Source organism: Neolamprologus multifasciatus, chromosome 17, assembly GCF_963576455.1.
Source record: "Neolamprologus multifasciatus chromosome 17, fNeoMul1.2, whole genome shotgun sequence".
NCBI classification, from domain to species: domain Eukaryota; kingdom Metazoa; phylum Chordata; class Actinopteri; order Cichliformes; family Cichlidae; genus Neolamprologus; species Neolamprologus multifasciatus.
In genome coordinates this window covers 30,315,932-30,332,259 of record NC_140455.1, presented here as the reverse complement: position 1 = coordinate 30,332,259, position 16,328 = coordinate 30,315,932, and the positions used below count along the sequence as shown (strand labels likewise).

Genomic DNA, 16,328 nt, shown 5'->3' with positions numbered 1-16,328 from the left:
CTCATACAGGGTGTGTTATTTTTAGCTGCTTTGGCCAGCTTTAGTTACTTTGCACACCACCTCCAATCCTCCCAATCAATGTCATACTGTCATTTGAAAAATAACGTTTTCACAGGTTTCTATGCAGTCCTGTAAACACCTACATACACCTGATAATTCAAAAGCTTGTAGAACCACCTTTAGCAACAATGACTTGAGGTAATGGTTTTCTGTTTGACTTTATCAGGCTCTCACATCATTGTTGAGGATTTTTGGCCCACTGTTCTTTACAATGTTTTTTTCATCTGTTCATTAAGGTTTATGGGCATTGATCTATGCACAGGTCCTAAAATCAGGTTGAGCTCTGCACTATGACTGGACCATTGCATCACCTTGATTCTGCTGTAATTGGGATCATTGTCCTGTTGCATGTTCCAGTTTGGGCCAACCTGTAGCTGTCAGACAGATGGCCTCGCATCTGACTCTAGAACTCTTTGGTATACACAGGAGTTCATATTGCACTCAATGACTGCAAGTTACCCAGGTCCTGTGGCTGCAAAACAAACCCAAATCATTACCCCTTGAACCATCGTGCTTGATGGTTGGTATGAGGTACACTTGCATCGTCCATTATGATCAGGGAACCCCCTTTGGCATTTTCTGTTCAAAGGACATTATTGGAGAAGTGGTTTTTTTAGATGCAACTTGGTAACCCTAAGCCACATTCTTTCATGAACTTTGACATGTGACATCCATCCATCCATCCATCCATCCATCCATCCATCCATCCATCCATCTTTTTCAATTATTTTGAAGGGTTTTTTCAGTGTTGTCATTTCTCACTCTCTTCTTATTACTGTAGTTTTCGCACTATAAGTCGCACTTAAAATCCTTTAATTTTCTCAAAAATCGACAGTGCGCCTTATAGTCCGGTGCGCCATATGTATGAATTCTGGTTGTGCTTACTGACCTCAAAAAGAATTTTATGTGGCATACGGTGCTCAAAAATCTGTCAAAGTACGACTTTGGTAAGCTACGAAGTCTAAATTCCTTCATCTTTAATAAATGATCAGTGTTGCTGCTTTACCAGTTGTAACAATTAAGTTTAACATCCAGGCATCCATGAAAATAGAATGTATTAAATTTAATGCAGTTAGAAGTTAGGAGGTTAGCTCACTAGTTTCCACCTAAACATGATATAGCATGTTCTGACTGAGAGACTTCTGAAAAAATTAAACGTACAGCTCTGCTATCACTTCCAACATAAATGAAGACAGAAAACTAAACAGCAGTGACGTTTGTAGGGTTACTGAAGTTGGACTAGCTGGTATATAATGGTGTGCTCCGTGATCACTAGCAACACAGCTATGTTAGCTGAACGCTAACTTTTTTTCCACTCAATAAAAGTTAACGTGAGGGTTCCCGATGGTTAGGGACGAATGCAATCGCATGGCAGGATGCTGTAAACGGACCAAACTTCAGTCAGGAGAACAACTGAGATAATTAATCCACAATACCAGGTTAGTCATTAATATACTGCAACAACATGGGAATAGAGCAGCTGCGAGACAATTCAACATTAATGAATCAATGATACGGAAGGAGGAGGAAGAAGCAAGAAGAATGAGTTGAGTAAAATTTGACTTATCTGACTGTTAAGTCAATCCGGTGCGCCTTATGGTCTGAAAAATACAGTAATATAATTATTTTCTAATTTATCTGTAATAACAATTATATTTATAAAGACTGTAAACTATTACTGTCCGGTGTCATTTTCCATTAAGTACAAATTGTTTAAATGGATTTGAGCCTTTAAAAAAACCTATGCATGATGGATATGCCATAATCTTGTAAAAAGAATAAAAACCCAATCAAGCAGCTAAACAAAGAAACCATTTAAAACCTTTAAAATGCTCAGAACCTTTCTAGGAGAGGTCCGCGTTTCATCTCGCCACTCATTCATCCAGACAAAACCCAGCGTAACAATGCAGGTCTATTTACTTGTAAAGTTTTTTTTTGTTTATGAGGCGAAATGTGGAATGTAATTTAAAGTTTAATCAAGATCTCTGAAAGGAACTCAGAGGTCATTATAAATGTGTAATGAAACCGCTGATTGTGCTTGTGTTAATGTGTGGATTTATTTGTGTCCACTTGACCATGAATGTGCGTGCCTGCTCGAGAGAAAGGGTTTTCCTGTAAGGCCTTAATCGAATGTATTTGTGTGCGTATGTATGTGTGTTTGAGAGAGGTGGGGTGAGTAAAAGAGATTGAGTCTGTCAGTATTATCTGTATGTTTGTGCATGGAGAGCACCAGTGTATGGAGTGCATTATAGTGGAATGAGATTCTATCTCCCCTGCTCCTTTCATCAGGTTTGCGGCTGAATAAAAGCTCAGATAAGGGATAAGTGAAGCCATTACAGACAGTCAAAGGTTTCACACATCACAGCTGGACAATACAGACTTGGCACATTTGTTATGTTATATTTCACAGGGCTTTACTTACTGCGGACATTTTGACTTTTCTAAATGCGAGTATAACTAATAGCATTATTAATGGGTGAATTTTGCACCTCACCTGAAGGGATGGAAACATTATTAATGTCTTTGAATTTTGGGAATTATTTCCTCCACTTTGATCTGTTCCCACCATTAAGGAGCAGTCAGGCAATTTCGCTGCAGTGCCCAGGGATCAACTCAATTTCCTCTTTTGTATCTTGCAGCAAAACCGTTGCGCTGCATGTTTTTGGGAGAGTTAAAGGAAACCAATGTGTTGCGGTGGGATCTGGGGTTCTGTGGGCTGCCAGTGATAACTACTGAGTCTACACCCATTGTGTCCTGAGCCAGGAGGTTATGCCAGTGAGCCAGCGTGTACAATACCAGGACCCTGGCACACTTTCACGGAACACAGACATTAGTGCAATTAGTCACACCTCTGTTTCAGAAAAAAAAATGTCCACTGCGAGAAGGAGATAGAGACTACATCTGAAACAGCTGAACAAGTGCAGACAATTACTGAGGAAAATAAAGTACTTTGCTTGCTAATTTTTGCTGGTTATTTGTATCTGCGTTCTATTATTGAATCCACACTTGCATGCCATTTATCAGCGTGTAACCAGTGTGCCAGCTGTATGAAAGGACCCTGTGTTTCACAACACTTGTCATTCCAACATGAATTTCTGTTGTTACTTTAGTTCCCTGATGAAATGTTTTCAGCATGCTTGATTTCACCACTTGCTCTGGAAGACAGCGTTATCTGCAGTGGAATGATGCCGCAGTAATGGATTCTCTCATTTGAAATAAATGAACTCGACAAGGAGAGAGAATGAGATTGAGGGAGGACACAAACACACACAGAGTGAAAAGTGGTTTCTAGAAGTCGAGCGATTTTATTCCAAAATGAGATATTCACTGTTTCATGATGTAAATGTGATGCAAGTAAGTAAAACTTACTGGAGTTTCAAGGTTTGTTTCAGTGCACGGTAAGTGAAGTGTGGAGGTAGGAGTGGGTGGTAAGGCAAGCAAGGACTGTATCACCAGTAGCAGTTACTGCTAATGAATGTTATTTTTAATGATAAGATTTAATTGTGACAGCTGGTAAATGTATGCCAGGTGGTCAAAAGCATATTGCTTTTACTTCTCTCCAATATACCAGAGGCCTGACAGGTGAAGACCAGCATCATAACTCCATCCATCTGTTGCAGGGGGGGAGGGCTGGAGCCTGCCCCAGTTGTCACAGGGCGAGAGGCAGGGTACACCCCAGACCTACAGGAGCTCCTCAGCCAAGGTTGCCAGGGCTATGAAACTAAACACATCATGTAAATGAAAAGTTAGCGGCATCATTTAAATATCATTAAAAACAGAGAGGGTAGCATGTGATAATGCTTATTCTCCACTGTTTTTGATGATACCAGCTAATGTTTTAGAAGGATTTTTTTTCGAATAGCTTGCAGAGGTCTGTTGACAGCCAAAATGACCATAATCTTTTCATCAATAGCCATGGGGCACGTGCTGGGTATTTGATAAGAATGTCTAAAAACATAAAGATGCCATTTAAAAGAAGGACATAGCCTGAGAGTCTTAAAAGTGAAGTCAGTAAAAACTATCCAGATGAGTTTGGCTTCAGTAGCTTTACATCTTCTTGAATTAAGTCATGCTTATTTTATGATTAATGGCTTGATAGAGTGTTAAGGACAGGAATACATTGTGATTGACAAGCCAGTAGTCTATGAGCAGTGTTGGGAATGTTACTTTTAAAATGTATTTCACTACAGATTACAGAATACATGGGCCAAAATGTTGTTTGTAACATGTTCTGTTAAGTTACTCTATGTAAGTAACGTATCCTGAATGCTTTGGATTACTTAATAAATTGTCATGCTTTTTACAACTACATGACTGTACTATTGCTGTGTGCTTTATTACTATTAATGAAGAATACTTGCTACCGAGCTAACATTGTTAGCTGTTGTTAGCTGAGGTCAGTTTATAGACTGCTTTCAGAACTGCACATGATTATTTGCAGCGAGCAGGTTGTCAATGCTATCCATCCAGTATAACAGTCTGCAGTCTATGAACTAACCTCAGCTAACGCAAGCTAACAATGTTAGCTTGGTAGCGAGTAGCTTTCAGTAATAGTAATAAATCACACAGTAATAGTACGATAGGGAATAAAAAGATAGGGAAGTGGCCCATAACCCAGGTAGCAACCGCAACTGAACTAAGGTAGTTGCAGTAGGCTACTGCTAGTTTGTTTAAAAAAGAACTTACTTCCAGATGTTTCTTTTGGTTGGACAGGGAGTGTTTTGATGCTGAGAGCAGCTTGGTTGCGGGGAAACAGTGTTTGCATTGAATGGTCAGATATTGCCCATATGAAGTGGTGTCGGAATTTCCAATTAGGAATGCATTCCTGCCCGTGCACTGCTGGCTCTGTTGTGCTGGTTCTGGGTCCATTGTGTAACTGACACCACCAACGTTAACAGGACGCTTACATTAGAGCCTCTTATTTCGTGTTTTGTTTGAGTTTCCAGCAATGTGTGGAATTACCAAAATTAGATTGGGATTAGAGAGGGGATAGCCTAACATATCAAACAGGAAAAGACCACAGTGTAATCCATTTTTTTTTCAACAAAGTAACTGTATTCTAATTATCACCTTTTGAAAGGGTAACTGTAATGGAATACAGCTACTCATATTTTGTATTTTAAATATGTAACACTGGTACATGTACTCCCCAACACAGTCTATGAGCAGGCTGTGTCCCTTGGTTTCTCAGTTATGTTCATCCCTTCACTTGTTTCTGGAGTTAAAATTTGATAAGCTGGCATAAATTGTTGACAAGTGTTGGGCCATAAAAAAAGTGTTGGCTGTAGCTCATGAGAGCAGGTTGAAGAGCAGGTCCTCTATTAATTAGAAGGTTCAATTCCTGGCTACATGAATCCTTGGGCAAGGTACTGAACCCCAAGTTACTCCCAGAGTATGAATGTAGGTGTGAATGTACGATAGAAAACTCTTGGATGTAGAAATACTTGTGTGAATGGGAGGATAAAGGGTTTTGAATGCTCAAGTAGAAAGTGTTCTATAAGAACACCTAAAAGACTCAGTATCTGCAGATTTCCTAACTTTGGCATTTTGATGCCAAAGTTTCGACATGCTCTCTGCATTAACATCAGCACAAAGACTGTGCACTGGGAGCTTCATGACATGGGTTTCCATGGCTGAGGAGCTCCCGTAAGTGTGCATATATAAGAAACTTTACCTTAAGAAGGGTAAGTTAACTAAGTTGTTCACTTAAGAAGTGTGACACTTAAATGGTCATGTGAACCCAACAATATGCAAAAATAGAAGAGCTTTAAGTTGAATGCATTACTTTAAAACTATATACGTATATGTCAAATATATTTGAATAATAATGGCTCAGATTGTTTTGAAAAAGCTTGAACTTGTATTTACATTATGTTTTGTATTATTTACTAATCTCCGTCACTCTCTGTTGCAAGCTCCATACACAATACAGTTCAGAAACACTGGTTGTATTAACATAAAACACCGACACTGGACAACAACACCTGCTGGGTGTTATTTGTCGCTGCAGGATTCACAAAACTGAAGTGTTGAGCTACAGAAGTACTAAATTAAGGACTGGAAGGCAAACAATAACAGTTTCATGAATCAATGCACTTGTCCTTGCAGGAGTTGTACTACATAACTGAGACAAATATACTTCTTGGGTAAAAGTATAAATAACTTGATATCAGAACGTTTCAAAAACCAGTAAGAATTGAGGTAAAGTCACAGATTTAAATTAACTTAAGGACATTGTTTGCATTTACAGTGTAGAAGCATTTTCAAAATGATTTATGTCATCTCTTTATTCAGAGCGCTTTGGCTATTCAACATTTGGTGCCTTTGTGAGTAATGCAATTATTAAAGCAGAAAGAAATAGGATCTGTTTAGCTTATTTGCACAAATCAATATTTATTAATTGCCAGTCATATCATCATTGCTACATTTAACAATGTTGTCACAGATGACGGATTTTCCTCATATCACACAGGCCTAATTGCCACTTAATCTAACGGAGAGTTAGACTGGTGTAATCTATCTCTTTGGTAGCTGGCTTCTTTCCTTGCTGTGCGGTTAGATGCGGATATTGTGGAGGTTATTTTATGTACTCTGCTTTGTTTGTTTTGGATCCTGACTTTGCTGTGGCGCAGCAATATTACCAGAAACTGAAGCCAAAAGTAATTTAGAACGTTGTCACCTTTGAGGCTTCTGTTGTTTTACTCACCTGATGATAGTGTGTGATTTGTGAACCAGCCTGCACAGAAGCCCTGGTAGTTAGTATGAGAAGATATGGTGTGAAAATTAGGCATTAGAATTCAGTGTTGGGGAGTAACAGAATACATGTACTGGCATGTTACGTATTTAAAATACAAAATATGAGTAACTGTATTCCGTTACAGTTACTGTTTAAAAAGGTGGTATTCAGAATACAGTTATTTTGTTGAAATAAAGGGATTACACAGTGGCCTTTTCCTGTTTCATATATTAGGCTATGCCCTCTCTGTTTTTGGTAATTCCACGCCGGTGGAAACCTAAACAAAACATGCATTAAGAGGCTCTAATGCCTGTGCCTCTAATGCCCATGTCACCTCTACTTGCGGCCCCCATAATGACGTGAAGAAATATTTTTAAAAATTCTTGTTAAAAAATTATTTAATATGAAGGCAATAGGCAGAGTTTTACAGGCATAGAGCTAAAGAATGTAGCCTTATGGGCAGTGTAGCCCAGTTGTAAGTAAGCTATTAAGACTCGACTGTACACTGTGTTCGTGTTTTCCTCCGAAACAATAAGTTCTGTTGGAGCAGCCTTTCAATGCCTCTCTTTGTCTCTCGCTAGCAAAGTTGACCCAGACAACAAAGTAAAGCTAGTTTTCGGCTACGAGCCCGACACCGAACCCGATGCATTAGCCAGAGGTCCCTTTACGACAGTTCAGAGACTCAGACCTATTTTACATGCGCGCGGAATAGTTTTCTATACGATATATCAAAAGCTTGATAATCTATTAAGTAATCCAAAGTATTCAGAATATGTTACTCTCATTGAGTAACGTAACGGAATACGTTACAAAATACATTTTGGGGCATGTATTCTGTAATCTGTAATGGAATACATTTTAAAAGTAACCTTCCCAAAACTGTTGGAATTATAGCTTGACTGATAAATCAGCTTCATCGATATATTGGCCCCTCTGATATCGGCCAATAGTAGCTATTGCCTAACATATTGGTATTGACATTTGTAATGGCTGATGAATTGAAAAAAAATATATGTAGAAAAGGAGAAATACAATATAATCATGCTATGAGTGTTGATGTTCCTTAGTTTGTCCACCAGGGAGCACTCTGTAACTTATCCGGTAGCAACGCATGTTTGGAAGATGTTTGGAAGATCACAAGCACAACAATCAGCTTATCTGAGCAGAGTTGGACAGAGTGTAAGCGAATAATCCACAACTTGTGACAATAAATCTTTAAACTGCATTGCCATATTATCTTAGTAAGATAATAAAAAATAACTACTCAAAAACAAGTGTTATGGAAATTTGTCCAGAAGTAAAAGATATTGGTTGATATATCGGCTTTTTAAGTTACCAAATATTGGTATTGGTATCAGTCATGAGCATATATCAGTTGCGGTCTAATTAGAATGCAGGAGATTGTGCTTCGAAGACTTTGTCATACAGATGCATAAATACATTTATGTGTGAAGATAACTTTTAAATCTGAATGTTCACGGTGTCTGTGTGCGTTTCACACTGAACTGTGCTTATATAGCCGTGGCAATTAGTTGATTAGTCAGTCAACAGGAAAATAATCATAGGCAGTTTTGATAATCACTGAAGCATTTTAGCTGTTTAATCAACCAAATATACACATTAAATATGAGAACCTCCTGCCTTTCTGTATTATTATTGTAAATTGGCTCCTCTCTTTTGGGTTAAAAAAACAAAACAAAGCTGTTTCATTTTTTTAAAACTAAGTTCTCAAAGGACTGGTCTTAAGTTCTGCTCTTCCCAAAATAAACTAAAACACAAACTTGTGATCATGCTTCTATCAGCAAGGAGAGTGTGCCGTATTGGCTTAGTGCAAATGCTGCATACAACATCTGAAAAAGCTATTTGGGTCATCTTTCAGTTTGCAGTTTGGTCAGAATATCCTACACACACACACACACACACCTACACACACACAAACACGCAAGAAACTACATAGGTGTGAAATTTGTTAGCAACCTGAAAATGAACAAAGATGCGGTTTTTAATAGGAGGACACATTATGTTAAAAATAATATCACCAGTTCAAGTGTATCAACTCACTGTTGTGTCTGCTAGCAGTGTTGGGGAGTAACGGAATACATGTACCGCCGTTACGTATTTAAAATACAAAATATGAGTAACTGTATTCCGTTACAGTTACCGTTTAAAAAGGTGGTATTTAGAATACAGTTACTTTGTTGAAATGGATTACACGGCGGTACTTCCCTGTTTCATATTGTGGCGGGTCAGGCCTGTTTGGGTTTTGTTTGACAGCTATGTTCTGTTGTTCCAGGCGGCAGCGTTACGGTTGCCATGGTTACAGGGTCTCTGCGTGTTTCCTGGGTGAGAGAGCGCCTGTTGTTGTTGTTGTGCTAAGCTAATAGGCAGAATGCTACAGGTATAGCGCTAAAGAATGTAGCATCATAGGCAGTGTAGTCTGTGCTGCAGGGAGAATAGACTGCCATACACGTTATGTGTCTGTGAGCGAGGGAGGGAGATAAAGGAAAAGTATGAGCTGTCATCGAGCAAAAACGGGAGCTGGAAGCATGTAAATATAATAATAACCACTGCAGCCAAGAAGAGTGCCTGACGAGCCCAGTTGTAAGTAAGCTATTAAGACTCGACTGTACGCTGTGTTCGTGTTTTCCTCCGAAACAATAAGTTCCGTTGGAGCAGCCTTTCAACGCCTCTCTCTGTCTCTTGCTAGCAAAGTTGACCCAAACAACAAAGTAAAGCTAGTTTTCGGCTACGAGCCCGACACAGAACCCATCATATTAGCCAGAGGTCCCTTTACTATGGTTCAGAGCCGCGAACCTTCAGTAACAGTAATAAATCACAGCAATAGGACATTCACGTAGTTGTAAACAGCATGATAATATATTAAGTAACCCAAAGTATTCAGAATACGTTACTCTCATTGAGTAACGTAACGTAATACGTTACAGAATACATTTTGGGGCATGTATTCTGTAAAGGAATACATTTTAAAAGTAACCTTCCCAACACTGTCTGCTAGACAGCTCTTAAAAAAATACTGTATACTATAGCATTGTTTCTGACTGGAATAATAAACAGCTGTTGTGGAAAAGGTGCTTCTTCTTCTGTTTCTGCTGTCAAAAATGATCTGAGCGGTTGCTTTCTGGTCACAGTAATCAATTTGTGTGGATTCTAAAGGATTATATCAGTCTGCATCACTGCCACAGGTGGCAGAATGAACACCGGGACAATAAGTTCAACAGTGTGCTGTGGAGCAACATAGGTAGAGACATTGGCATGCTGTTTCTTCCCTGTAAAGCCAGTTTTGTTACCTCAAAATTGAAATCCGCTGAGATCTCAGCGTAAAACAATAATAAAAGAAGTAAAAAAAAAATTTAATGAGACATGACTCATATATTATTTCTCAAGCTTGTTACTAGGGCGTCGACAGGAAGTCGACATGAAAAAACGCTGCATTCGAATACATTTTTAATATTTACGGGGAAAAAAACAGAGGGGCAAAAAAAGTGCTTCATTAAGTCTGCCTTATCTTTCAAGATGCATTTCAAGTGTCAGTGCTGTTGAAGACTTTGTGCACTTAAAACAAGAGAACGCCACATAGTTCAGGGATTAGAAAACATTCCAGCATAGAGTTCTTTTTTTTAATAAATGTGACTGAAAGTAGGACAGATAAGTAGAGAAAATGAGACCGAGGAAAACTCAAAGGGGGGAGAATGGGATGCTTTAAGGGCCCCATTTTAATAACATGCTGCTGGTGTAGAGCTAAAAATCAATGGGCAGTATGTGTGTGTTTGATAAGGAGCACTGAACATCATCCAGTAAGATTCATGATGTTTGGTGATAAAAGCTGCGGATATGAAACAAGTTGTACAGAGAAAATGATGCGCTTCATTCCTTTCATTTTTCCCCATCTTTTCGCCTCTTTGTTATTCAGATTCACCTCTTAATATCGTTTCACTCTTTTTTTTGTGTGTGTCATTATTTTGCTCCCTCTTATCCCCGTTCCTCCATTTATTTTCACTCTGTACTTCTTTTCCATCTCTTGAAAGAGGATGACGGGGGCAGTAAAAAGCAGGGCAGTAAAGGTGGTAGATAAGGAGAGGGAAGGCAGTAAAAGTGTAATCGTCAAAGGGAAAGAGTTCAGTAAAGAGAAGCGGAAGACTCGAGGGAAAATGCAGGTTGCAAAGACTTTTTTTTTTTTTTTTACATCTTGCAGTGATGTTGCATTAGATCGCAGAGAACAGGTGGGAGGACCGAGAGGAAAAAAGAGGTTAAGTGTTTGGTGTTCCCACATCCCAGCTCTCCTGCTCTTGGTGTGCCTCAATCTATCTTCCTCTGCATCTGTGGTCTTGTCGGCTTGCCATCTCCTGCAGCCTTCCTGACCATGTTAATAGCAGAAGCGTATTATTTATGAACGAAAAGGCAAGAAGACATGGAAACAACATTAGCAGAAAGACAGCATCTTCCTGCAAGAAGCGACATCTTTGAAGGGGCATTGACAGGATGTGTGCTTGTGAGTGTTTAAAATAGATGTCCTCCTTTGAGGAGATGACGCATGCTTGATATGACACTCTTTTTTTTGTCTGTATCACACACCATCTATGTTCCCATTTAAAAAAAAAAAAAACAAAAACATGTGATGTACTGATTGACAGTTAATAAAATGAGGAATGGGAGATTTTGTTTTTAAAAAAATAAGATTTGTTTACGTTGCTGCATGTGGGACTGGAGTTTCTGTGTGAAATTGTTTCTCTGAAGTTTTGGAATATTAACACGTGTGTATGTTTTGTGTGTGTGAGAGTGACAGATAAGCAGAGAGTGAAGAGTGCATTACTTGCCAGTTTCTGCCAATTACCCCACTAAGCTTGAGGTCAAGCGAGTAAGAAAAAAAAAAGTTCCTTTCTTTTTTTCCCCACATTTAATCCACATCCATTGCCTGTGATCGCCTCCTCTCCTCAGGAAAACAGGCTTACCGCAGCCTTAAATAGTAAAGTTTCTCTTTGTCTAGTCAGATACAGGCAGGTGAGAATCCCATAGAGTGTATGTAAAGTCATCCTTTTATTTTTTGGCCGCAATGTTTTTGTTTTATTTTACATTCGTCATTTAACTTGAACATGAGGGTTGGCTGAGTGGCCGGAGTGCAGTGGTCCAGAGCTGCAGTTTTTGGCACTTCCACAGTGATTGCCACTTGGGGGAGAAGTTTGCTTTTGGATATTGTCAGCAGTATTAAAAGGAGGATTTGAGCTATTTGAAGTGTGGAGAGCCTGACCTTTGACACAGTGGACTCAACTTTTGTACAAAGTCACGACATCCATCAAAGTTTAGACAGTTGTTGCTGTTTGAGAAACCTATGAGGTTACTTTTGTGGATAAATTTAAGAACTGATTGAAGTTATTGTATTGTACTAATAAGGAAGTGATTAAGGTGTGGCATATACTAGATAACTTCCCTATTCAAGTGGATGTAACAGATGTGATTGCACCAGAACATGTATTGTTTGTTTGTATGTGGGTTTTTTTGTGCAGTTTTACTCTGAAGCAGATGCGAGAGAAGACAACGTTTCACAGAATGGGAGCGTAGTGTGACGGCTCTCTGACTTCTCTGCTCTCTGTCGGTGTCACAGCTGCAGGTCTGTGTCTGTTTGATGGGCAGAGCTGAGCAACAGTACGCGCATACACAGACACACACCCCCCTTCAGAAGAGTAGCTGCAGTCGTCACAGCACGCAGGATAAAATAGGGGATTTGTTTGTGCCACAGTCAAACAGAACCAGGCAACGTGGCGCTTTTCCTGCAGAGCTGTGTGGAGATGTGGGTGTGTTTTTTTTATGTTATTTGTGCTGTATAACGGACACTTTGGGATGAAACTGTTGTAAGGAATAACTTTGGATAATTATCCTCTAGGGAGCTCACCAATGACTACATACCTTTAATGACTTTTTTTTTCTGTTTTAAAAAGGAAGCAAAACACTTTTCTATTAGATCCACTTTGGTTGTGGTGGTCTTTAATTTCTTTTAATTGTGTTCCAGCTTCTTCATTTTCTTCCTACATTGCTTCATTTTGTGGTAAACGCTAAAGGTAGAAAGCTGAGAGCTGTAATCATGTTTTTTTTTCTTTTTAAAGGAAACTTTATACTTTATACAGCTAATGTTTGCATCCTTTTTTTAATAAGACGGTCGAGTATACTACGCTATTTAGGTCATGGTGGCATTTAAATCATTCAGCGGGCATTTATGTTATGCAAATGCCCTTTTTGTGCTTTTGTGCGCATCCTTAACAAGCAGCTAACAACCCAAAGAACTGGGGCTTTAATGTTGCTGTGCAGACAGACAAAATTGAGCGATTTCCTCCAAAAGTTCCTTAAATAATAAGTTCTTCCAGTACAAAAGTGGAGAAAAAAGGAGAGCTGGAGCATATTCTAACCGTCATACAGTAAAAGCATACACCACGTACAGGTCGCCAGGCCATGTTGTGGGACAATCAGAAAAAAAAAGTTTTATAATTAAAGTTAATCAGGCATGAGGTGCCAGGTTTACATTCTTGTAACCGTGAGCGTGAGACCCAAAACAAAAAGTTTTTCAACTGCGTGGAAGCACTTCGCCCTGAGCAAACAGCATTTTGGGGGTTAAAGGAATTTTCCTCGGAACTTAATTTCCTTTAAATCCCTCCAAAGGTTCCTTGTCCCTTGGGAAAGTTCCTCCACTGGAAACACTTCATTTTCCTCCAGCTCCTCCTCTCTCTCTCTCCTCACTGGCCTCGCTGCCCCAGCCGACGGTGCTCCTCCTCCGAGGAAAGGCAGCACTAAACGGGCTCGGCGCTGCGTCCCCATGTATTTTTAATGGCCATGCCCGTCATGCTGGAATCTCAGCTTGAATTATGCATAGAGGATGAGTGAGGGAGAGGAGCGAGGAAGGACATAGGGTGGTGTGAGAGAGACTATAAATCGGAACGAAAGATGAGGATAAAAAGACGACAGGGGATGAGAGATCATTGAGGACAAAAAACATGCTGGGTGAGTGGGCACAGAGAAAGAAAGACAGAGATGTGTATTTTGGAATAATCACAGCTCTGACAGAGTAGAGGAGAGTGCGACCTCTCACCTCCCTCCATCAAGCCCTCATTTTATCTCTCTCCACCCCTAGATCTAACTTCACCTCCAAACCCTGCGTCCCTTCATCTCCTCTATCTTTCTCTCCAGGGTTCCCTTTCTTCTCTGTCTCACTATTTCATCACCACTTTCTCTTTCTTTCAGTAGCTCTCTCTTTTACATCCCTTGCTCACTCTTTTTTACCCTTTTTTTTTTTTTTTTTTTTAATCTGGCTGGCTCTCTCCCTCTTGCCCTTACCCCCCACCTTCACAAATTATTGCCTTTTTTGTGCATGTGGCTGTTGTAATGGTGTCCTGGTGGGAAGTGAACAAAAGGGGAATAATTACTGAAACACAAAGACAGAGGGTGTAAAAAGCGTAGCAGCATGCATACATAGAGAAAGTGAAGGACAGGTGTGGCTCAGACTTTAAACCACTGATTAGCACCATGCACTCATTTCGGCTTCCAAAAGCAAACACTCGGTCTTCTCGGTTATGGTTATTCTAGGGTTTGACGACATGCTCTTCAAAAAAAGAGTCCAGCAGCTCCACGGATTCAACTTGCAGTCTTCTTGTTCTTATATCTAAAGTATCTGTACGTAGAAGTCTGTGAATCTGTGCACATAATTCAAATCAATTCAGATTAACTGTAAAAAGCACCAAATCACAGTCGCCTGAAGGTGCCTTATATTGTAAGGTAAACATCCTACACTAATACAGAGAAAACCCCAGAAATCAAACGACAAGCACTTGGCGACATGGGGAAAGAAAAACTCCTTTTTAACAGGAAGAAGTCTCCAGTTTTAACAAAGCTTAAGCCATTAACCCGCCTCCTGTCTCATCAGGAAGAGGGAAGGTCAGATACTGTGCTGGTCAGTTACACAGTGGTCTCCAAGGTATGGAGGCCTATCTCCCCCCACCACTCCCCCTGCCAGTGGCAGATGCCCTCAGACATCGGTGCATTGGTGATTCTTGGTGTCCGGGGATGGGTGTTCAGGTACGCAGCGGCTCACTCCTGGTGGCTGCTTGTCGGGGCCTGGAGCCTGGGGCTTGCTCGGACCCCTTCGGAGGGTGGGGTGCCCTCAGCCCCTCGGCCTGGGGCTTGGTCACTCTGGCACAGCTGGCTGCCGGCGGAGCTCATGGGCACGTCACTGTAACCCCCCCTGGCTTCTGCTCCGCGGCTGCTGAGTGACCCCTCATCTGGGACTCTCCCCAGCTTTTTCCGGCAGAGTGGCACGGCTGCCCCTCTGTTGGTCTTCCTTGGTCTCTTGTGTTCTGGGGGCCTCTGGATGTCTGGAGCCTGGATCTCCTCCATACCTGCTTCATGCCCTGGAGGAAGGGGCTGTGGCTCCTCACACCCTCTTGCAGATCATTACATGAAGGAACCTTTTAAACACAAGCGCTCATGCTCACAGGTGTACACACGGGGACTCACACACACAAACGACACCCTTTTTGGCTCCTACCTCAAAGCACACTGTGCGCTGTCGATCCTACGTGCTGCACAATAATATTCAATATTTAGTATTTGCTGTTATATTCCCATAGATTATTATTATTATTATTATTGCGATGATGTTGTTTATTATATTGCTCTTTTCTTGCTTGTTTTCTCTTTTTTCTTTCTCAACAGGTGATCCAGGTGATTGATATATGTATTTTTTGTCTGTTTGTTTTGTTTGTTGTTTTTTGCCCATTATCACCGTTCCTCTTCCCTGCTGTTTTCCTTTCCCTACCTCTCTTTCTTTCTCCCTTTTCTTTCCCCCAGTCATGTCTGTCCCGTGTGTAGCAAGTGAAAATAAAATGAAATAAACAATAAAAAAAAAGGTCAATCAAATGGAACAATACGGCAAGGCCGGGATGGTCCATTTGGTAAAGTAAATCCGTTGGGCATCTGTCTTGGCCTTTAGACAATAATTCTGATGGCAAAAGAACCAAAACGGAGAGGCGGTGATAATTAAAAAAAAAAAAAAAAAGTTACACCGTGGTAGCTGATAGGTGCTGATAGGTATCCTTGAAATAAAAATCAGTTATCTTGTACTCAGTCTAAGTTTAGAGGACAACCAAAATACATATTTTTAAACATTACTGCATTTAATGAGGCAGGTTTTGTATAAATCACAGGAAAAAAATGTTGCAGCTTGTTGGATGTGTGGTGTTTGTCATTGTATTTTACGCTTTGTGTATTCCCACAAATACACTCCTTAGACCTCTGCTCAGGATGAAGTTTGGTGAATCTATTTTATGACAGTTGACATTTTTGTTAAGAAATGGTTGTGATTTAAACCGTACTGCGCCGCTCCTGCTCTGATCCTGTTTCAGTTGTTGCATGACGTGGTCTCTTTCGTTGTAACCAAAAAAAGTGCCTTTCTTTGTGTACAGCTGCACAGTGCTGCATGTAAAGAGCATTTCCTGTCCGTCAAGCATGGCTCTGAAAGATTTTTGAAAAT

General features: G+C 40.2%; 1 protein-coding gene and 1 long non-coding RNA gene across 4 annotated transcripts in view; both read left to right on the top strand.

Annotated features, from left to right (window-relative positions):
• The window catches only part of grm8a (glutamate receptor, metabotropic 8a), a 296,528-nt gene that overhangs the window by 16,101 nt on the left and 264,099 nt on the right, over positions 1-16,328 (top strand). The window lies entirely within an intron of this gene.
• LOC146499618 (uncharacterized) overlaps positions 248-16,328 on the top strand; it is a 42,986-nt gene continuing 26,905 nt past the window's right edge. The window contains exons 1-2 of the long non-coding RNA XR_014870059.1: positions 248-8,874; positions 9,813-16,328. The exon at positions 9,813-16,328 is cut by the window's right edge and continues 26,905 nt beyond it. This is a non-coding gene — a long non-coding RNA (uncharacterized LOC146499618). The remainder of the gene's footprint in view (positions 8,875-9,812) is intronic.